Source organism: Ovis canadensis, chromosome 21 (assembly GCF_042477335.2).
Source record: "Ovis canadensis isolate MfBH-ARS-UI-01 breed Bighorn chromosome 21, ARS-UI_OviCan_v2, whole genome shotgun sequence".
Classification (NCBI taxonomy): Eukaryota; Metazoa; Chordata; class Mammalia; order Artiodactyla; family Bovidae; genus Ovis; species Ovis canadensis.
In genome coordinates, this window is record NC_091265.1 from 22,572,474 (window position 1) to 22,596,217 (window position 23,744).

The 23,744-nt window shown below is 39.2% G+C and overlaps 1 protein-coding gene across 1 annotated transcript in view; it reads left to right on the plus strand.

Annotated features, from left to right (window-relative positions):
* Positions 1–23,744, plus strand: part of GRM5 (glutamate metabotropic receptor 5) — a 786,169-nt gene that overhangs the window by 371,712 nt on the left and 390,713 nt on the right. The gene's annotated exons all lie outside the window — the stretch shown is intronic.

Below are 23,744 nucleotides of genomic sequence, written 5' to 3' on the forward strand. Positions count from 1 at the left end.
GCAAGAACACTGGAGTGGGTTGCCATTTCCTTCTCCAGTGCATGAAAGTGAAAAGTGAAAGTGAAGTCGCTCAGTCGTGTCCAACTCTTAGCGACCCCATGAACTGCAGCCTACCATGTCCCCGTCCATGGGATTTTCCAGGCAAGAGTACTGGAGTGGGGTGCCATTGCCTTCTCCATTCTGAGGTACTAGAGGTTAGAATTGCAACATATAAGCTTGAAAAATGTACAATTCAACCTATAACTTGAGCAAACAGTACTCTGGGATCAAGACCAAAACTGAGCAGCCTGTGTAGGATGTAATGTCCACAGCCACCACTTTCAAGGTACCATCCTCTCTCACCTGACTGCTGCATTAACCTCCAAACTAAGCTTCCTGCTTTCTCTCTTTTCTAATCTCACATGATGTCATAACGTGTCAGTGTTTTTTCTTAAACAATTGCAAAGCATATTCCAAAGACCATCATTGACTTTGTGTTCCATGTGAATGTCAGCACCCTCTGAGCTGTGTTACCAAGTGGCCCCACATACTGCCACGTCTTTATTTCCATTGTCCCCATCCTAATTCAGTCCCTTATTACTTCTAAGTTTTGTAATTATAAAACCCTATTGTTTCTCTCTTGACCATCACCCTACCCTCTTGTCTCATGATCGCTAGTGTTCCCTTTCTTAAGTGCAGTTCACATAATGTCACCTGCTCTCTCAAACCCCTTCTCTTGTACCTCTTTGTCTGGGAAGTTAGAGCCTCCGCGTTGTGATCCTGGCCGACTTCTGGTCCCCCCATCGTGTAGCCTCTGCGGTGGGAGAACCAGATCTTCACCACGCACTTACCCACCCCAGCCTGCCTGTGGCATTCTGTTTGCTTCTTCTGGAATGCCTCTTCTTTTCTCTTGAAAATATATTTTACAATATTTATTCATTTATTTGCCGTACTGGGTCTCACTATGGCGTACAGGATCTTGGATCCTTGATGTGGAATGTGGGAGTCTTAAGTTGTGCCATGGGGAACGTTTAGTTGCAGAATGCAAACTCTGAGTTGTCGCAAGTGGGGTCTGGTTCCCTGATCACGGATCAAATCCCAGCACCCCGCACAGCGCCTTAGCCATTGGACCAGCAGGAAGTCCGAAAAACCTGGACTTTTTTTTCTTGGCTGCACCACGTAGCTTCCTCAACCAGGTATTGAACCCAGGACCACACCAGGGAAAACACTGAGCGCTAACCACTAGACTGCCAGGGAAGCACCTGGAATATCATCTCCTTATTGTCAAAACCCACTCCTTCTGCAAGGCCCAACTAAAATTCTGTTTAGGGGAAGACATTTTCCTGACATATTCAAACAGAAGTTATATAATCTTCCTCTCTCCACCACCAAAATTTCACCTTTATTGTATTGGATCTTCTTATAAAGAAAGTCTCTATTGTAATCACTGTAAGCAAAATAGCTCTTTAAAAGTCCTGGAGTAACTGAAAATATAACAGATACTGATGAGAAGAATCTTAGAAGATTCTATTGGCATAGTCCAGTGTTGGTGCTGGCAATAGCTCATAGAAATATGCACAGAGAACTGTTAAATTTTCAAGTCTTTTGTTAACATGATCATTGCTAAGTCACTTCAGTCGTGTCCGACTCTGTGCGACCCCAGAGACGGCAGCCCACCAGGCTCCCCTGTCCCTGGGATTCTCCAGGCAAGAACACTGGAGTGGGGTGCCATTGCCTTCTCCGAGCATGATCATTATTAAACATTAAATTTTATTAAGTAAATTATATTAAAAAAGTAAAATATCAGGAAATTGTAATGAAAAACAAATTATTAATTATTTGACAACATTTTATTGTTTTCTATACTCTTTAAGCTGTTTACAGCCATACTATTTATATAGTCAATATACTTTATATTGGTATGCTACTATGCATCTATTTCCAGCTCCATATTCAATCACATAATGTTGGTAGCTTGAAATTAGTCATAGTGAGAATATTGCTAAAAATTCAGGGCTTGATTTTTATTGTCTACACTTAAGAAAGTGATGAAGAAATTGTTAGCAATTCAGATTAAATGTTAAGTGTATCATGTCTATATCCATCATATTGGGAATAGCACAATATAAGAACGTAAAAGAATATACTTTTTGAAACTGTTTTCCAATTTAGCACAGGAGTTACTTGTGCCATGGATTGGTGAGCAAAGATCTGATACACAACTTATTTGGTTTCACTTTCATCAAACATCTTAGCATAAAACTTTCAGTCACCATCCATGTCAGAAATACACTGATTAGTCCATTGTAGCCATACATTGATTACTGACACAAGATTTTGTCAAAATTCAGTGAAGGCACTTTATAAAAAGAGGATTGTGTAGTTTATTATTATTTCTAAATTATGTGCTACAATCATTTCATAATTTCTTACACACACACACCCCTGTAGAGAAGTTGTTGTTAAACATTTATCACCAGATGTCCCTCATATTCTGGGAGTCAAGGAAACTCCATCAAAAGCTATGAAACAGAGATATTTACAAATAGCATAAATGACACCAGTGTTTTGCCCTCGCCTGTACAGATGTTATTTAACATACCACTTCAGATCTTGACTTTACTTATTTCTAGACCTTTGTTCTTTATGTTACTCCCAGCCAATGTAGATACTAAGGGGGCATTTCATGCAGAGATAGGTACAGTAAAGGACAGAAACAGCATGGACCTAACAGAATCAGAAGTGGCGAGAATACACAGAAGAACTATGCAAAAAAGATCTTCATGACCCAGATAACCACAATGGTGTGATCACTCACCTAGAGCAGACATGCTGGAGTGTGACTTCAAGTGTGTCTTAGAAAGCATCACTACAAACAAAGACGGTGGAGTTGATGGAATTCCAGCTGAGCTATTTCAAATCCTAAAAGATGATGCTGTTAAAGTGCTGCACTCAATATGCCAGCAAATTTGGAAAACTCAGCAGTGGCCACAGGACTGGAAAATTTCAGTTTTCATTCCAATCCCAAAGAAAAGCAATGCCAAAGAATGTTCAAACTACCACACCTTTGTGCTTATTTCTTTTTTTTTTTTTTTAGTTTTTTATTTTTTAAATTTTAAAATCTTTAATTCTTACATGCCTTCCCAAACATGAACCCCCCTCCCACCTCCCTCCCCATAACATCTTTCTGGGTCATCCCCATGCACCAGCCCCAAGCATGCTGCATCCTGCGTCAGACATAGACTGGGGATTCAATTCACATGATAGTATACATGTTAGAATGTCATTCTCCCAAATCATCCCACCCTCTCCCTCTCCCTCTGAGTCCAAAAGTCCGTTATACACATCTGTGTCTCTTTCCCTGTCTTGCATACAGGGTCGTCATTGCCATCTTCCTAAATTCCATATATATGTGTTAGTATACTGTATTGGTGTTTTTCTTTCTGGCTTACTTCACTCTGTATAATCGGCTCCAGTTTCATCCATCTCATCAGAACTGATTCAAATGAATTCTTTTTAACGGCTGAGTAATACTCCATTGTGTATATGTACCAAAGCTTTCTTATCCATTCATCTGCTGATGGACATCTAGGTTGTTTCCATGTCCTGGCTATTATAAACAGTGCTGCGATGAACATTGGGGTACATGTGTCTCTTTCAATTCTGGTTTCCTCGGTGTGTATGCCCAGCAGTGGGATTGCTGGGTCATAAGGTAGTTCTATTTGCAATTTTTTAAGGAATCTCCACACTGTTCTCCATAGTGGCTGTACTAGTTTGCATTCCCACCAACAGTGTAGGAGGGTTCCCTTTTCTCCACACCCTCTCCAGCATTTATTGCTTGCAGATTTTTGGATCGCAGCCATTCTGACTGGTGTGAAGTGGTACCTCATTGTGGTTTTGATTTGCATTTCTCTAATAATGAGTGATGTTGAGCGTCTTTTCATGTGTTTGTTAGCCATCCGTATGTCTTCTTTGGAGAAATGTCTATTTAGTTCTTTGGCCCATTTTTTGATTGGGTCGTTTATTTTTCTGGAATTGAGCTGCAGAAGTTGCTTGTATATTTTTGAGATTAGTTGTTTGTCAGTTGCTTCATTTGCTATTATTTTCTCCCATTCAGAAGGCTGTCTTTTCACCTTGCTTATATTTTCCTTTGTTGTGCAGAAGCTTTTAATTTTAATTAGATCCCATTTGTTTATTTTTGCTTTTATTTCCAGAATTCTGGGAGGTGGATCATAGAGGATCCTGCTGTGATTTATGTCAGGCAACACACAGAAATCCCTTGCATTCCTATACACAAATAATGAGAAAGTAGAAAAAAAAATTAAGGAAACAATTCCATTCACCATTGCAACGAAAAGAATAAAATACTTAGGAATATATCTACCTAAAGAAACTAAAGACCTATATATAGAAAACTATAAAACACTGATGAAAGAAATCAAAGAGGACACTAATAGATGGAGAAATATACCATGTTCATGGATTGGAAGAATCAATATAGTGAAAATGAGTATACTACCCAAAGCAATTTACAAATTCAATGCAATCCCTATCAAGCTACCAGCCACATTTTTCACAGAACTAGAACAAATAATTTCAAGATTTGTATGGAAATACAAAAAACCTCGAATAGCCAAAGCAATCTTGAGAAAGAAGAATGGAACTGGAGGAATCAACTTGCCTGACTTCAGGCTCTACTACAAAGCCACAGTCATCAAGACAGTATGGTACTGGCACAAAGACAGACATATAGATCAATGGAACAAAATAGAAAGCCCAGAGATAAATCCACACACATATGGACACCTTATCTTTGACAAAGGAGGCAAGAATATACAATGGAGTAAAGACAATCTCTTTAACAAGTGGTGCTGGGAAAACTGGTCAACCACTTGTAAAAGAAGGAAACTAGATCACTTTCTAACACCGCACACAAAAATAAACTCAAAATGGATTAAAGATCTAAATGTAAGATCAGAAACTATAAAACTCCTAGAGGAGAACATAGGCAAAACACTCTCCGACATAAATGTGCTTATTTCTTATGCTAGCAAAGTAATGCTCAAAATTCTCCAAGCTAGGCTTCAACATACTTCCATTCAAGCTGGATTTGGAAAAGGAAAAGGAACAAAACAGCAAAAGGCCACATTCTGTTGGATCATAGAAAAAACAAGAGAGCTCCAGAAAAACATCTACTTCTGCTTCATTGACTACACTGACGTCTTTGACTGTGTAGATCACAACAAACTGTGGAAAATTCTTGAAGAGACGGGAATACCAGAACACCTTACCTGCCTCCTGCAAAACCTGTATGCAGGTCAAGAAGAAACAGTTAGAACCAGACATGGAACAATGGACTGGTTCCAAATTGGGAAAGGAGTACTTCAAGGTTGTATATTGTTACCCTGCTTATTTAACTTATATGCAGAGTGCATCATGTGAAATGCCAGGCTGGTTGAAGCACAAGCTGGAATTAAGATTGCTGGGAAAAGTATCAATAACCTCAGATATGCAAAGACACCGCCCTTATGGCAGAAAGCAGAGAGGAATTAAAGAGCCTTCTGATGAAGGTGAAAGAGGAGAGTGAAAAAGCTGGCTTAAAACTCAACATCCAAAAAAAAAAAAAAAATCATGGTATCCAGTCCCATCACTTCATGGCAAATAGATGGGCAAACAGTGGAAACAGTGACAGATTTTATTTTCTTGGGATACAAAATCACTGTGGACAGTGACTTCAGCCATGAAATTAAAAGATGCTTGCTCCTTGGAAGAAAAGCTATGATAAACTAGACAGTATATTAAAAAGTAGAGACATTACTTTGCCAACAAATGTTCCTATAGTCTAAGCTATGGTTTTTCCAGTAGTCATGTATGGATGTGAGAGCTGGACGATAAAAAAGGCTGAGTGTCGCAGAATTCATGATTTCAAGACTCTTGAGAGTCCCTTGAACAGCAAGGAGATCAAACCAGTCAATCTTAAAGGAAATCAACCGTGAATATTCATTAGAAGGACTGATGCTGAAGCTCCAATACTTTGGCTACCTGATGTGAAGATCTGGCTCTTTGGAAAAGACCCTGATACTAGGAAAGATTGAAAGCAGGAGGAGAAGAAGGTCTCAGAATGAGATGGCTGGTTGGCATCACCAACTCAATGGACATGAGCTTGAGCTAGCTCTGGAAGATGGTGAAGGACAGTGAAGCCTGGCGTGGTGCAGTCCATGGTGTCACAAAGAGTCGGACACAGTTGATTGACTGAACAGCAATATCGCAGTGACCAACTTTGCATGGACTCGATATTACTGTACATGGGTATGAGTCAGTAATGTCTTGCTTCCTCTCTCTCCACTTAGGAGTTACCTGCATGTGTGATGTATGTGTGCTTACTTATTCAGTCATGTCTGACTCTTTGCAACCCCATGGCCTGGCCTGCCAGCATCCTCTGTCCATGGGATTCTTCAGACAAGAGGATACTGGAGTGGGTTGCCATTCCCTTCTCCAGGGCACCTTCCTGACCCAGAGATCAAATCTGGGTCTCTTGCATTGCCTGTGGATTCTTTACCATCTGACTCGCCAGGGAAGCCCAGGAGTTACCTTAATACCTTGCTGAGACAGCTAATGATAGAAGAAGGACATGGGAATCAATGCTCTTTGGAGACAGTCTGTAACCATTGGCAGTTAAGAGACTGAGGACATACTGTCCTCTCTTCCTCCTCAATACAGCCTTGAGTTGCAGTCTTAATGGCCTCTTGAAAGATGTTCCCATGAAATGAACAATCTAACAGCCTCAATAATCCACTCTTGGACTGACTTCCTCTGCTTCCCTGTGTCTCTTGATTTCCCTTAGCCTTGTGTTATGGAGGACCGAGGCTATGGGACTCTTCATAATTGTGTAGGACAGATGGAGAAGAGCTTGATAACATCTGCTTCACCTGAATGAACTAATCCTTTGAAATAGGGTGTAACTAAGCTATTTGCCATGTCAAATATAAAAATTAAAATCACCCAGACATCATTGACGAGGGAGACAGAAGATGCAAAAGGGATATGGTGTAGGCCTCATCACCTGAGGTGTCCAGTTAGAAGTAATTTTTCCTTCCTTTGAATTCTAACACCTTTATCCACCCAGTGTTTTAAACGTTTGTTATGGTATATACATGTATATGTATACATATGTACATATGTGCATATCATAGTTGAATATGAATATCTTTCATAGATATGCAAACATATATAAAATGCTAATCATTATATGTATATGGACATTCTTATACCAACCCCCCCATATGCTTATTAATATTATATGAACAAAGACTTATGTACCTACCCATCCCCCAGCCCCATATGGTTTTTATTGTTTTATTCATTTCAATAAATGCTTGGGTATTGACTGAGATTCCTCTTAAAGCGTTGAATCTGAGGCCAATGGAAACTACCTATGATCAAGAAACTAGTAAACTGACCAATCTTCCTCCACCTATTTCAGTTTTTCCCTAGATTAAGCAAGGATTTTAGTGGCATTTTAAAGTATTTAACACCCTGGAGTCAACATATGAATGCTTGAAATTGGGCTTCTTTCTAGAAGAAAGCCAAAATCACAAAAAAGCCAAATCTCTCTAGAAGAGAGCCAAAATCACAACCTTTATGGACCCAGGCTGGGAGATATTCCCCTTGCTTTAGAACAGATGAAAGTGTTAGCCGCTCAGCCCTGTCTGACTCTTTGCAACCCCATGGACTGTAGCCCGCCAGGCTCCTCTGTCCTTGGACTTCTCCAGGCAAGAATACTGGAGTGGCTTACCATTTCATTCTCCAGGGGATCTTCCTGACCCAGGTATTTAATCCAGGTCTCCTGCATTGCAGGCATATTCTTTATTGTCTGAGCTATTAGTATTTAAAAAAACAAAAACAAAAACAGAGAAAACAAATAACAACAAAAACAAACAAACAATAGCTAGTGAATCTGATTTACAAGTAAATGTACATTTCTTCCTAACAAGGTTACAATTATTATCAGCAAAAATTATAATTCTTTTAGAAATGTATATACTGCGTTTTATTTTCTTTGGCTTTATATATATGGGGAGAATGCATGTCATGTGTCTGGTGAAAAATTATTGCCATTGTTCGACTCACTGAACAAATTGATATGAGTCCATAGAGTAGAAAAATAAAATCTTTATCATACTAAGTGGATCTTAAAGGGTAGAATATCTCAAAAGACAAACAAGTACTTTATTCAGTGTCTGAGAAATTAGGTAGAACAAATAATTAAATGAAGAGTAGTTATATAAGTTACAAAATTTCCCACTTCAATGATGGTAGTTTTCTTAATGTTACTAGACACCTTTCTAGTAACTGTGCTTTAGGTAGAATTTTTGACTCTGGAAACATTTAATTTTACAAAGCAAAGTTAGCTTAGGAATTACCCACAAGGCCCAAAATATATATTGAGCAATGGAAAATGAAATGCAGAATGGAATGTATATTGAAAAATGGAAAATGGAATTTGAAATGGAGTAGATCTTGAAAAATGGAAAATTGAAATTTGAGCGAGTAAGTGTAAGAAAAATGTGAAGAAAGTGTAAGAAAAAGTGAAATTCTCTTTAAAATCATTGCAACTTCATAAAACAATGTAGGACACAGATTTAAAATCCCACTCTGTGGACCATATACATATCATATTATGCAGAGACCATGTGGGTGATATGTTGAAGAACAAGATTTCAGACACTATCTCCTCACTGTGTCCAAGGTACACGTTACTGAATGGTGCTGCCCTTCCTCATAGATCTAAGTCCAACTCTAGCCCTTTTGGATCACAATGAATGCATATTAGCTTCAATACCAGAGATGCTTTGCACAGCTATTCATAGTCAATGCTCAAATAATTTATGAATGGAAAGTCTGTGAACCTCGAGGGCATTACACTAAGTGAAGTAAGTCAAGCAGAGAAAAACACAAATACTGTGTGATCTCACTTATTTGTGAAAAAAAACAAACAAACAAAAACAAAACAAAAACCCGTAGACGCAAAGAGTAAACTGGGGGTTGCCCATGGCTGGGTGAGGAGGGGAAATGGGGAGATGTTGGTCAAGATACAAAGTTTATCTTATAAGATGAAGAAGTTCTCCGAATATAATATGCAGTGTAGTGACTGCAGTTATCAATACTGTATTGTACACATGAAAGTTGCTAAGAGACTAGATCTTTTGGTGAGATAAATATTCTCACCAAAAAAAAAAAAAAAAAATCCTGGTAAATATATGAAGTGGCAGATATGTTAACTAACCTTATTGTGGTAGTCATTTTGCATTAAATACATATATAGAATCATCATGTTCACACCTTAAAGATTTAGCCAGTGTTATCTGACTGAACTGACTGACTGATAATGTCAATTATATCTCTATAAAGCTGGTGGAAAACTCAATACTCATTTTCCAAAATGCATTTATTCAGCACATACTTAAGGCTGCCAAGGCTCTGGAGAAAAGTGGGTAATTAAGATGTAATTCTTTTTGTTGAATAACTCACAGCATGTTCAGTTCAGTTCAGTTCAGTCACTCAGTCGTGTCTGACTCTTTGCGACCCCATGAATCGCAGCACGCCAGGCCTCCCTGTCCATCACCAACTCCCGGAGTTCACTCAGACTCATGTTCATCGAGTCAGTGATGCCATCCAGCCATCCCATCCTCTGTTGTCCCCTTCCTCTCCTGCCCCCAATCCCTCCCAGCATCAAAGTCTTTTCCAATGAGTCAAGTCCTCGCATGAGGTGGCCAAAGTACTGGAGTTTCAGCTTTAGCATCATTCCTTCCAAAAAAATGCCAGGGCTGATCTCCTTCAGAATGGACTGGTTGCATCTCCTTGCAGTCCAAGGGACTCTCAAGAGTCTTTTCCAACACCACAGTTCAAAAGCATCAATTCTTCAGTGCTCAGCCTTCTTCACAGTCCAACTCTCACATCCATACATGACTACTGGAAAAACCATAGCCTTGACTAGACAAACTTTAGTCGGCAAAGTAATGTCTCTGCTTTTGATTATGCTATCTAGGTTGGTCATAACTTTCCTTCCAAGGAGTAAGCGTCTTTTAATTTCATAGCTGCAGTCACCATCTGCAGTGATTTTGAAGCCCCCCAAAATAAAGTCTGACACTGTTTCCCCATCTATTTCCCATGAAGTGATAGGACCGGATGCCATGATCTTCGTTTTCTGAATATTGAGCTTTAAGCCAACTTTTTCTTTCTCCTCTTTTACTTTCGTCAAGAGGCTTTTTAGTTCCTCTTCACTTTCTGCCATAAGGGTGGTGTCATCTGCATATCTGAGGTTATTGATATTTCTCCCAGCAATCTTGATTCCAGCTTGTGTTTCTTCCAGTCTAGCATTTCTCATGATGTACTCTGCATATAGGTTAAAGAAGCAGGGTGACAACGTACAGCCTTGACGTACTCCTTTTCCTATTTGGAACCAGTCTGTTTTTCCATGTCCAGTTCTAACTGTTGCTTCCTGACCTGCATACAGATTTCTCAAGAGGCAGGTCAGGTGGTCTGGTATTCCCATCTCTTTCAGAATTTTCCATAGTTTATTGTGATCCACACAGCATGTTAGAAAGTCAAACAAATACATACTTTCAATAAAACATGGAAAATCTTGTGACATTGAAGTGGGGGTCAGCAATGTAGGCATAGTGAAAGGGAAAGTGTTAGTTGCTCAGTCATGTCTTACTCTTTGTGACCCCATTGAGGCATCAGTTCAGTTCAGTCACTCAGTCATGTCCAGCTCTGCATGCCAGGCTTCCCTGTCCATCACCAACTCCTGGAGCCTACTCAAACTCATGTCCATCACATCAGTGATGCCATCCAACCATCTCCTCCCCTGTCGTCCCCTTCTCCTCCCACCTGCAATCTCTCCCAGCATCAGGGTCTTTAGTGGAGGTTATTTATTTTGAATTGAAGCACTCGAGAATTCTGTCCCTTTCAGCTGAGTGTTGAAGTATGAGCAGGAATTAAACAGAGGAATTTTGCAATAACAAGGAGTGTTGTGAAATTAGAGATGGGAGAAAGCATGGTGTATTTGGTGGCCTATATATTTTTGGTATGGCTGAAATATGTGTGTATACATAAAGAAAAGAAAAGCAGTAAGACTGGAGAAAAAGGCTAGATGCTAGATAATAAAACCTCTCCTGGATGTCATAGAGTATCCTAAGAAATTTAGATTCTACACTGAAATGTATAGGATATAAATCTGTTTATATACATAATTCATTACTCTCTAGTAAAGATAATAATGCTAGCCATGTGTATGGTTTTAAGAAAAGGTAAAAAGAAGTGAAATTAACATCTAAACCGTATTTTATTTAACTGAATACACCCAAAAATTTATCATTTCAACATGTAATCAATATTATATTTTACATTGTCTTTTTTTTATACTGTCTGTGAAATCTATTTTGTTTTATGCTGACAGTGCCTCAGTGTGAATTAGCTACTTGTCAAATGCTTATTTGCCACATGTGGCCAGTGGCTACATTATTGGACAGCAAAGATCTCAACTTGAGATGACAGTCACCAGGGCCATAATCCCAGAATCCAGCATGGTTGACCCCCTCCTGAATGGAGTTTAGGATTTAGCAACAGCAACAAAAGCAGCCGCAGCACAGCCATTACACAACACTTCGGTTCTTTCTACTCATTTCTGAATCCTGCCATGAATGATGGTACGGACAGACATTTCCAAACTGAGCTCCTCCTCTCAGTACCGTGGGAGTCACTGAGTGCTTTCAGAGGGGAGCTGGCAGCCACAGAGCCCACACAGTACAGATCTGCGCTGGAGACCGTGGTGGCAGGCCAGGGAGCTGCTGTCAAAGAAGTTTCTTCTTTTCAGCAAAGGCTGTCAAGCTTGAACGGATTTGGCTGTGCTGCAGAGGATTTTCTGCCTTCATCTGGCGATGGGAGAATTTCTGGGTTGTCATTAGATCCAGTTAGAACCGAGGATCAGAGGTGACTAGTGAGCTAAAACAGGCACAGTGACTAGCTCACCAACCCACCCAACCCACTGACATGCAGTTCCATGTAGAGATGTGTCCTTTCCATGGAAAAGGAATCACCCTTAATGAGACATGCACTGCAGGTTTCAGCTGGGAAGTTGACAGCTTACAAGGAAAGCAGAAGGCAGTTGAGTTCTGCAGGGTTACAGTGGGAATCTGGGTCATAGCTTCTGTCTCAGCTTTTCATTTCCCTCTGGGAAGAATAGCCAGGAAAAAGAACAAAGGCAAATACACTGTTATTTTTTCAGAAGATTAATAAATTGATATGTTTTCACTTTCAAATCTCAGTTTAAGTTATACTAACAAGATAACTGGGGCTTCCCTGGTGGCTTAGTGGAAAAGATCCGCCTGCTAATGCCGGAGACTTGGGTTCAATCCCTGCAGAAGGAAATGGCAACCCACTCCAGTATTCTTGTGTGGAGAACCTCATAGACAGGGGAGCCTGGTGGGCTACAGTCCGTGGGGTTGCAAAACAGTCAAGACAGGACAGTGACTAAAACAACAGCAGCAGCAGCAGCAGCAAGGTAACAATTAAAATACTGTACCCGTTTAACAGCAGAACCAGGTTTTTCTGTTCCCACTGTGTCGCTGAAGCCCTTCCTTCCTCTGCAATGAAGATTTAGTTAAGTATTTAATAATAAGTGTGATGGCGTGTCTATTTCCAGAAGCCTCTTCTTATTTTGCAGGCCTTTTCTATAGAAAAGCTATAGTTAAGCATTGTATATTTTGTAGGAAGACTCTGATATTCTGTAATGATGTGGATTGGGTCATTTAGTACTAAATAATACATGTCTATAATATTTCTAGAAATGGGACAAAAGAGCTCTGTTTGTTAAATAACATGTTTGCTGAGATTCTATTTGGTAGTATCTGGAATTGGATTCAGATGAAACACTTCGTGGTGGGTGAATGCCTTTGGAAGAGCCACTGAACTAAATTGAGTGATTTCTCAGTGCTTTAAGGGCAATAATGTACTAAAGGAAAGGAGCATGACTTTGAAATTTAACAGATGAACGGTGAAAGTCGAACTCTTCTACTCACTAGATATCAATTATTTGGCAAATTATTTCCTCATAAACATTCTGTAATATAAATGTGGGAAATAATAGCTACCTCATAGGATTGGTTGGTAATAATAGAAGTAAGAGTTATTATTACTAGTTTAATTTGGAGTGACTAGTGCAGTATTTGGTACATACTATTAACCTTTTACCAGCTAATTCCACAGGATCTAGGTAAATGTTGTTGATAATGATGATTAAAACTGTCAGGTACTGTGAGTGCTTACTTTGCCCCATGTTCTGGTCTGATAACTTTCCCTAAGGTACCCTGTGGGCTTCCCAGCTAACGCTAGTAGTAAAGAATCAGCCTGCCAAGGCAAGAGATACAGGAGACGTGGGTTTGATCCCTAGGTCAGGAAGATCCCCTGGAGTAGGAAATGGCAACCCACTCCAGTATCCTTGCCTGGAAAATTCCATGGGCAGAGAAGCCTGGTAGTCTGCAGTCCATGGAGCTGCAAAGAGTCAGGCATGACTGAACAACCTAGCACACACACACAAGGTACCCATATCTAGAAATAAAATCCCTCCTTGGGCTTCCACATTCTCTTTCTATTATCATCATACTGCTTAGCTCTCATTCACTGCCATTTCAGTTCAGTTGCTCAGTGGTGTCCGACTCTTTGCGACCCCATAAATTGCAGCACGCCAGGCCTCCTTGTCCATCACCAAGCATCTCTCAGAAAAGTTGTATAAGTATATTGTCTTCACTCTCTGACTCCCATTTACTCACAGTCTACTCCTTTATGGCTTTGACTGTTGCCAAAATCAGTGGATTTTTTCCACTATGCATCTCATTTTAGTAGTCACGCTGGTAATGTCCAGAAGAAAGTAAAACACGCAGTTATCTTCATTCCCATAGCCATACATTCTCTTGGTTTCTTCTCCGTTGTCCTTGATAGCTTTGTCTTTTCAGTTAATGCATAAATATTGGAATTCTTTAGGGTGTAAGCAGCTCTCTTTTCCTTTTGCATCCTACACGCTCATCTATTACTGTCGCTGTCCATATTCCGATGGTCTCAAATACTTCCAATTTTAACTTCTCTTTTCTGAGCCAGAATGTCATTCAATTTCCAATTTGGCATTTCTACTTGGCAGAAATTTAAAATAAATTCTAAAACTTGGTCCTTTTTCTAACTTTGATTCTCTTTCAGTTTTGGCTATCTCAGTTCAACCCAGTTGTATGAAGAGTTACTAGAAGGGCTAGTTATCATAATCTTTTATTCCAACCCCCAGCAACCCACATTACAGAACCAAAGATGGCACTCACACTGGCTGTAATTGACTTGTGTGATTTTTACACAAGCCAACTCCTATATATTTTTATTTCATTTATTTGATTTCATGACATCTGTCATGAAAATGGATTTGTATGGTCAACTTGTACCTTTGTTCTGAAGATCAAATTTCATTTTCTAGCACTATGCCTGGCAGCCAACAACAACAACAAAAAGTTCAGCAACACGTTATACGACTCAGCAATGCACTGGGCACATACTTTTCTGACAAATTCTAATATCCCTGGTTAGGATTTCATAATTACTATTTCTGTGTGTATTTCAAAATCCAAATTACTGTTATGCTATACTAGCTTTATTTTTGGAGTATTGCTCAAATGTTGCTTATATACTCCCTGCCTGGTATAATGTCTCCAGTGAGTTTGCAGAATGAAGTCCTTCTAGTATTTCCAATAATAAAACATCTCGGATGAAATTCAATAATGTCCTGCCTCACAGTGAATAATCTGCTCTGTGGGTCATGTTATAGACAGACTCCAGGGTAAGATTTGAAATAAGTGGCCCAAACTTGGAAATCTGTTAGCAAAGATTTTCATGGCAAAGGCATTTGCGATCATTTGTGGATGAGAGTATGTGTTGCATTGTTTTGTTCAGAGGAGAGAAACATCTGCCTTGAAGAACTGTATTGTCTTGCGCTGGGAAGTAAACAGAGAGCAATGAGTCAGTAGAGAGTTTGGAATTGCTCTACCCATTGTGCACGTGGCTGTAATGGGGAAGGACACACATTTCTGAAAAGGGGAACAACTTCAAAAAGAGATGGGGATGGAATGAGAAGAGGCGTTTATCTCTCTGGCTTTTCTCGCTCCCGGTTATTTAATTAACCACGAGCTTCACCAAGACACAGCCCACTCAATATGGGCAGTTTTGTCTAAAATCGCTTGATGAATGCTTATGGCCCCGTGAACGGCCGGGAAGTGGTGATTAGGCACTCACTGATTAATCCTGCCCACACATATTTTGGGGGATGGTATCGTGCCAGGCAGTAACTCCCATGAAAAATGGCAGCGTTTTCCTTCACCAGTAGTTGCCAACAAAATATACTGTTTATAACAGCAACAGGAAATCAGGAGTAAAAACCACTTGGAATGTATTTATAAATTATTATTTATATTGAGAATCTTAATTTCCTTTTTGAAAAAAGAAAGATAATTTGGGTCAAATAAAAGGGGGAGGGGAACCTCTTGATGTGGAAGTCCAAGCTCAGTATTTTTTTAAAGTGAATTACATTTCCTAAAGTGAATACTTTCTGAAAGACTAGATTTACATGTTTTGAAATAAAATTATTTGTCTTTGGTGGCACTGGGTCTTCAAGGGCTTTCTCTAGTTGCAGGGAGCAGAGGTTACTCTCTAGTCACAGTGAGTTACTAGTTACTCCAGAGCTTGCAGGAGTCAGTAGCTGTGGTGCCTAGGCCTCGCCGTTCCAGCATATGTGGGATCTTTCCTGACCAGGGATTGAACCCATGTCCCCTGCATTGGCAGTCAGATTCTTAACCACTGGACTCACCAGGGAAGTCCAGTTTTTACATTTTTTTTAGCATCCACTTGATGATTATATTTGAACAAATAAATTTACTTTTCCAAAATTTTATCTTTGTGTTCAAAATATCCCTGAGTAGGACTTCCCTGGCAGTCCAGTGATTAGACGCTGTGCTTCTAACGCAAGGGGCATGCATATATTTCATCCCTGGTTGGAAACTAAGGTCCTCCATGTGGAAGTGAGATCCCACACGCTGCATGGTGCAGTCACCCCCCAACTGAAAAAAGTGAAGGAAATATAAACTTTTCTAGCAATTACAAATAGTAAAAATTATGCACTTCAGTGTTATAAAATGGAGCAATAGGCTCCAATGCGTTAATATCTAGAGTCTACCATGTGCCTAGCATTATACCGGTATGTAATTAATTAACTAATATTTGTCAAATGAATATCTAGGTTATACCATCCCTCTAGGGAGTTCCTTGGAAAGCATGATGGAACAGGTCAGTTTTGTCCCACAAGCCTTTGCTGGATGGCACTAGGGAGATATGATCTACATCTTAAGTAACTCCCTGGGCAGTTGAGTTGGAACAGAAAGAATTCAATGTAGAGAAATGGTAAGATTTCAACATAGAGGAGTGGGAAATAGATATTCCAAGTAGAAAGAGCATCATGAATAAAACTAAATAAGTGGGAAGTTGTGGGGTATGTTCCATAAAAAGGAACATAATAAGAAGTAAGATCCCCCAAATGAAAGATAGGAGATGATAACAGGTTATGCTACCAAGTAGGTAATAATGAAGGTCTGATTATGGTGGAAGAAGTAAAAGTACAATGGAAAAAAGGAAACAACTGTCAGAGAAAACTATTTGTGGCTCTTTAGTATGATTCTAGTAGTTTAACTTTCATTCTTATGATCAGTTTCTCTAATACACATAGATTTATGATTTGAATTATACCTCCAATGGACATTTTGCCAGAAAAAAACTCATTTACCAGATATAGCTTATCAATGTCACCATACTTTATTATCTATCAGGAAGTATGTTTGAGTCACAGTAGCACAGTCTTTACTGATAGTGAATTGGCGCCTCCTGAAATAGTAGTTATCTGTGGTTGTGCATTGCATACTAAAGGATTGTTCCATGCCTATGCTTTTAAACACAAATTTAAAATAAATAATCTCTCTTGGGTTAAAAGAAAGATTTAAAGTCATTCTTTAGCCAGTCTTGTTTTCATTGTGTACTTTATACAAATGGAGACAAATGCTTCCAGGTCCTACCTGAAACAGTACAGGTCAAACAGTACTAGTGAAAGCATCTAGCTTTAAATGACATTCAAATGTGAAATATTAGAATCTCTTATCTGAATATCCAGGCCATCAGGAAATGATCTAGATGTTTTGACTGTGGTACAGTTGTGTCCTTCAGGTTTTTCAGTTCAGTTCGGTCGCTCAGTCGTGTCCGACTCTTTGTGACCCCATGAATCGCAGAACGCCAGGCCTCCCTGTCCATCACCAACTCCCGGAGTTCACTCAGACTCATGTCCATAGAGTCAGTGATGCCATCCAGCCATCTCATCCTCTGTTGTCCCCTTCTCCTCCTGCCCCCAATCCTTTCCAGCATCAGAGTTTTTTCAATGAGTCAACTCTTCATATGAGGTGGCCAAAGTACTGGAGCTTCAGCTTTAGCATTATTCCTTCCAAAGCAATCCCAGGGCTGATCTCCTTCAGAATGGACTGGTTGCATCTCCTTGTAGTCCAAGGGACTCTCAAGAGTCTTCTCCAAAACCACAGTTCAAAAGCATCAGTTCTTCAGCACTCAACCTTCTTCACAGTCCAACTCTCACATCCATACGTGACCACTGGAAAAACCATAGCCTTGACTAGACGGACCTTTGTTGGCAAAGTAATGTCTCTACTTTTGAATGTGCTATCTAGGTTGGTCATAACTTTCCTTCCAAGGAGTAAGCATCTTTTAATTTCATGGCTGCAGTCACCATCTGCAGTGATTTTGGAGCCCCCAAAATAAAGTCTGACACTGTTTCCACTGTTTCCCCATCTATTTCCCATGAAGTGATAATAGGACCAGATGCCATGATCTTAGTTTTCTGAATGTTGAGCTATAAGCCAACTTTTTCACCCTCCTCTTTCACTTTCATCAAGAGGCTTTTTAGTTCCTCTTCACTTTCTGCCATAAGGATGGTGTCATCTGCATATCTGAGGTTATTAATATTTCTCCCAGCAATCTTGATTCCAGCCTGTGCTTCTTCCAGCCCAGCATTTCTCATGATGTATTCTGCATAGAAGTTAAATCAGCAGGGTGACAATATGCAGCCTTGACATACTCCTTTTCCTATTTGGAACCAGTCTGTTGTTCCATGTCCAGTTCTAACTGTTGCTTCCTGACCTGCATACAGGTTTCTCAAGAGGCAGGTCAGGTGGTCTGGTATTACCATCTCTTTCAGAGTTTTCCACCGTTTACTGTGATCCACACAGTCAAAGGCTTTGGCATAGTCAATAAAGCAGAAATAGATGTTTTTCTGGAACTCTCTTGCTTTTTCCATGATCCAGCGGATGTTGGCAATTTGATCACTGGTTCCTCTGCCTTTTCTAAAACCAGCTTGAACATCTGGAAGTTCACAGTTCACGTATTGCTAAAGCCTGGCTTGAAGAATTTTGAGCATTACTTTACTAGCATGTGAGATGAGTGCAATTGTGTGGTAGTTTGAGCATTCTTTGGCATTGCCTTTCTTTGGGATTGGAATGAAAATTTCCCTTTTCCAGTCCTGTGGCCACTGCTGAGTCTTCCAAATTTGCTGGCATATTGAGTGCAGCACTTTCACAGCATCATCTTTCAGGATCTGAAATAGCTCAACAAGAATTCCATCACCTCCACTAGTTTTGTTCATAGTGATGCATTCTAAGGCCCACTTGACTTCACATTACAGGTTTTTAGTGGAATAATATATAATCATTCAATAATGTGATACATTCTAGACACAACTGTTGCAATTCTGATTTCAGGAAGGATAATTAATTGTACAAATATTTTCATCTGGCGGATTTCCTCTTGATGTTGATAACTTTGTACTTTCTCATTCACTCACTTATTTTTTTTTTAATTCTGCTTGTACAAGCTATCTTCCAGGCCCCTTTAAGGACTTAAGAATACAAAAGAGAATAATATACATCTCCTGAAGGTATATAGTCTTATTGGAGCAAAGACAAGTAAAACCAATTCTCTATTGGAAGACTGAATGACAAATGTGTGCAGGGATACATAGGTTGGGAAGAATTTGCAGAAAAATTCCTTGAGCTTAATATTATAGTAAGCAGATATCAACAGTAAGTAGAGGTCATTTGACAGGAGGAAGACAAATTAACTGGACTTTCTATTTTAATTTAGATGTATAACATCTTGTGGAAACCATCTCAATTGTAAAGTTTTTCTGGCATACTAGAAATGAAGTGACTCATTTGATTTTAAGTAGAGCATCTGCTCTTAGAATAAATGTGAATTAAGCGTTCTGCTGTGGCTTCAGGCTTGGTATCTTTCTTGATATAAGAAAAAGAATAACCTTGATCCTATTTTACATTTTCATTCATTAGGTTCTCATTCTGTGGTTGAAATCGAAAAAAATGCATACGAATTAAAGGTTTAAAAAACAATGTAGCAAAATCTAACTGATGTGATAGAAACATTGAACCAAAACAAAATGATATCTAAGCAGTTGTTTGATATAATGTTTTATTGGGTCAGTTTTGCTCTGTAATAATACTGTTTACAAAAGTAGCTTCCCCAAAATTCTCAAGTTATTTTTATTACTGAGATTGTTTTGTAATAATTTCATATTAGTTTCTCTTATCAGAAATAAGCCAGGATATCTAAAAGTTATAATTAATCTTTACTATTTTATGTTTGATTCAAGGAAATTATAGGAAAAGTTTATCCTACCAGTAGGCTGATTTTTTTTATTCAGTGACATTCACTTGGCATTCCATTTAAAACTGTCCATATCTACTCTCCAATTTCAGTAACTTTTAAGTATGTTATTTAAATATTTTCATCAAACTGGTACTTTATATTTTTCAAAATCATTGTACAGAATGGCTTAAAGTAAGAAAGAAAATTTTAGGGTTTTTTTCTGTTTTTTCACCCTCATATTTCTAAGCAGTATGAATATATGCTTGCTTTTCTAAAGCCTACTTTTTAGTTTATGGAAAATACACATCTCTTGTTGTTGTTCAGTCACTAAGTCATGTCTGACTCTTTGCGCCCCCATGAAAGGGAGCATGCCGGGCTTCCCTATCCTTCACTGTCTCCTGGAAATTGCTCAGAGTCATGTCCATTGCATCGGTGATGCTATCCAACCATCTCATCCTCTGTCACCCCCTTCTCCTCTTGCCCTCCGTCTTTCCCAGCATCAAGGTATTTTCCAGTGAGTCCATTCTTTGCATCAGGTGGCCAAAGTATTGGAGCTTCAGCATAAGACATCTCTTAATTCACATGTATTATTCCATCTTAGTATAATTGTATTATTAGTCTCATTTATTAAGATTCAGGTAATTCTGTTAATCATCTCGCTTGTGTTTTCTGTGTATCTTGACTTCCAAATAGTGAGTGGAGTATTTAATACCCTTCCCTTTATTGGTCAGTTCTCCCTATGTCCACAGCTCAACCTATAATCTTTCTCCTTAATTTTCAATGGAAAGATTGCTCACCAAATATTTTCTATTACATAACAAGTTTTCTACCTTGTGTAGTGTTGAAGCTGAAACTCCAATACTTTGGCCACCTGATGCGAAGAACTGACTCATTTGAAAAGACCCTGATGCTGGGAAAGATTGAAGGTGGGAAGAGAAGGGTACGACAGAGGATGAGATGGTTGGATGGCATCACTGACTCAATGGACGTGAGTTTGAGTGAACTCAGGGAGTGGTGATGGACATGGAGGCCTGGCGTGCTGCAGTTCATGGGGTCACAAAGAGTTGGACATGACTGAGCGACTGAACTGAATTTTGTGTATGTGTGGATTTATACAGTTGAAAAATCAATAACTGATATTTGCATCATCACAACTATAACTAATGTGGACTGAAAGTAAACTGGACAACGATTACATCTTCTTCTCATGATTCCCAGCCACAGGGCGTCTGCTACTTGAAGAAGAATGTCAAATGGATTCTTTCTTCCTTTAACCAGTGGCTTGAAATGAAGCCACAGACTAGTTTCTTATTTTACACCACATCTTCCTTTCTCCATCACCTTTGTTTCCTTTTTGGAAAAATAAATCTCTGCTTCCTCACCTTTTTTCTCATTCTGTATCCTGCTTGGAATCAATTTCATTTTCTTCAAGAAGCCTATGAAAGTTTTTAGTTTTTCCTTTATTTTTAAATATACAATTGTAAAATATAGACATTATATTAACTGGTGAAAAATCTAAACACTTAAAGCTTTCCAATTTTATTGGAGCACATACTCCCATTTTTTTAATTCCCAGCTTACAGTAGGTTTCTTTTATGAACTTAAAATTAGTATTCTGCAGAATTTTTATGTTAAACATACATTACAACTCTTTTCTATTTTAATTTTAAAGAATATTGCTTGGACTTTGCTCTGAGAAAATCATATTTCCCTCACTAGTTGAAGCTTATTTTTTAGTCTAATATTCAGGATTAATGCCATTTGCTCCATGGTTTATTTTAGCTGCTCCAAGAGAGAGCATATTAACTAAACTAGAGTATTCTTTATAACCCCAATGTATGCAATTATTGGGGCTTCCCTGGTGGTTCAGGGTAAAGAATTTGCCTGCAGTGTAGGAGCCGCAAGAGACAAGGGTTTGATCCTTGAGTCGGGAAGGTCCCCTGGAGGAGGAAATGGGAACCCACGCTGGTATCCTTGCCTGGAGATTCCCCATGGACAGAGGAGCCCGGCAGGATACAGTGCATAGGGTCTGAAAGAGTCAGACAGGACTGAAGCGACTCAGCACACATGAAGTGTTATTAGGTCCAGGCTGCCTATAAGATATTTCGTTGTTTTTTAGTCTTTAAGCCATGGCCTGCTCTTTTGCAACCCTCTGGACTGTGGCCTGCCAGTCTCCTCTGTCCATGGGATTTCCCAGGAAAGAATGCTAGAGTGGGTTGCCATTCCTTCCCAAGGGGATGTTTCCAACCCAGGGGTAGAACCAGCATCTCTTGAGTGGCAGGCAGGTTCTTTACCACTGAGCCACCAAAGCAGCCCATATATATTTAACCTTCATAAATTATGATGTACAAAAACCCATATATGAGGCTGTGTTATCTGTGATTTTCAGGCGATAAAACTGAGACTTAGAGATGATAAAAGCTAAATTAGAACCCAGACCTAATCACAAAGTTCTCTATTACAAGCTGTTTCTATATAACTTACTGTATAAACACACAATGTTTAAACAAGGCTGTTAGAAGGCGTGCTAAAGATTATTACTTTGTAAAGGTATTTTCTCTATTTAACTATGAATATATTGAGAATTTTCATTATTGCCATCACAATCATTATGCACTAACATCAAATTATTTTTTGCAAATGTCCCAGCATTAATATAACCGTCAAGTGCAAGACAGTCAATTGAAAAGTAGAGTTGGCTAAAAATGATCAGAGAAAAATAGATTACTCAGGTTAGTGTAAGACTAATAATGTAGCTCCCTTGGCACATTTTTCGGGAAGAGCCGTTTAAACTTTGTTAATTGAAAAATAACTAAATTGTCTACCTGCCATCATCATAGAGGCTTCTTGCTTTAATTCTGAAGAAGGAGACATGCAGATGTTTGTTGGCTGGGGATCAAGCTGCTATCAGGGTCTAGCTCTGCTTTGCCCTTTACAGTTTGTTCACAAGAATGAAACTTCACAAAAAACCCACCCTCAACGTCTGAGGCTCTTATTTGCTGTATGCTCACATGCTATGATGGAGCACACATAGGGCTAGGAGGGAGAAGACAGATGTTCAAACCCAGACTCTGCCATCTACCTGCTAATTGCAAGCTCCAGTTGCATCAGCTGCAAAAGGAAGATAATTGTACCTTTATCACAGAGTTGATGTAAGGAGCATTGAGCTCAAATGTATGAACCAACTTTCCATACATAAAAATGCTACAGGGCACAGTTATTATCTCTCTTATCGTCTTATCGTGAAATGTGTGCAGTTGAATGCCTCGTACTCATTTATTCCTTTGAGATCAACCCCTCCTGGTGAAATTACATCTCCTGACTGATAGGCCATTTCCATCCCACAGCTTGGTCCCACAGCTCAGTTGTCTTGTAATTGTCTCCTGTATTTTTCAAATTGATCGCCCTTCCCCACATTATCTTTTGAAAGCTCAAAAAATGAACCTGTCATGATTTATAGGGCCTCAAAAGGCTCCAAAAATATCTAAAATTGAAGCATCATGATCTTTAAATTGGAAAGAGAAATGCAGATATAATTGGACTTCTGAGTCTCCTAAAAGTCAGTGGTAGAAGAGTGGAGGGGGTAGAATCTTCAGGCTTAGACAGATCCATGAATAGAATGCAGCTTTCCACCTCCTGGGGACAGGAACTCCATGCAACTGTAAACTTAACTGCCTCATCTGTTTTCTTATCTGTGGAAGGAGGTCATAATATATGTCTAATTATATTATTCTGAAAGTTAAATGAGGTCACATATATCTTCATACACCTCCTGGCTGATAAGTGGTCGTCAATCTTGATCCCCATGTTCCATAATTTTAAAAGATCACCATCAGTCCTTAACCCCAGAACTTTGCTAAACACTTTGGAATTATTCCCCCCGAAGCAGTAACTTTCCAATGGTATACAAAACTTCAAATATTTTAAATGCACTTATACTTTTATCTGTGATAAGACTAAAATCT